This window comes from Camelina sativa, chromosome 17, assembly GCF_000633955.1.
Source record: "Camelina sativa cultivar DH55 chromosome 17, Cs, whole genome shotgun sequence".
Classification (NCBI taxonomy): domain Eukaryota; kingdom Viridiplantae; phylum Streptophyta; class Magnoliopsida; order Brassicales; family Brassicaceae; genus Camelina; species Camelina sativa.
Window position 1 is genome coordinate 9,785,555 of NC_025701.1, and position 894 is coordinate 9,786,448.

Sequence of the window (894 nt, forward strand, 5' to 3'; positions counted from 1 at the left end):
TGCATACAAAGCACATTATCTTTTTTTTTTCTTTTGCACTTTATGAAACAAAAATAATTGCATTATCCGATTGTTAGATACAACAAAGAATTCTTTTATCAGTAAAAATAAAAGAAAACTTTTTATAATCCCCCTTCATAAATCTATAAAGTTTTTTTTTTTTTTTTTTTTTTGTTGTTAAATTGATGGACATGCCACATAATCAGAAAATAAATAATGGTAGTACTCATTATGAATAATGATGGTAATCATAAACAGATCTTGAAGTTTTAAATTAGCACTGATAATTATGTTAATTTTTGGATAAATATGACCTCCCAAGATTTACGTGTTTCTACCATATACGCCTTATCTTTTAGTAATTAATTTGTTTATTTTACTTATTGTGCTTTCTTCCTCTAATGTAAAAATTCCAGACATTATGTTAATAACATAAAAAGAAATATATATAATAAAAGAAAAAAAAAAATCTGAATAAGGAAGCCCTCTGTTCAACAAAGAGGCTTCTCTCGTTCCTTAATTCCTCCTCCTCCTTCATCTCTCTCTTAAGCCAGCTGTTTTCTTCTTCTTGTTCTTCATCTCTTTCTTCTTCTACTACTCTCTCTCTCTCTCTTTTGCTCGGTTTCAAAATTCCTCAAAATCAACCTCCGTTAATCGCCAGCATTGTCTTTCTTACCGATCTGACTCTCTCAGCATTCGAAATCTCCGGCGTTAAAGCCTGATCTCAAGGTTAGTTGTGAAATCGATTTTTTTTTTCCCCCGGAACTTTGTTTTCTCTGATCTCCGTCCATGTCGGTTTAGTTATTTTTTTTTAGGTTCTTGAATTTTTTTTTAAATTGTTAGATCTGGCTGCAATTTCGTTTGATCTGATCTATTCGTACGCGTTTTTTTTTT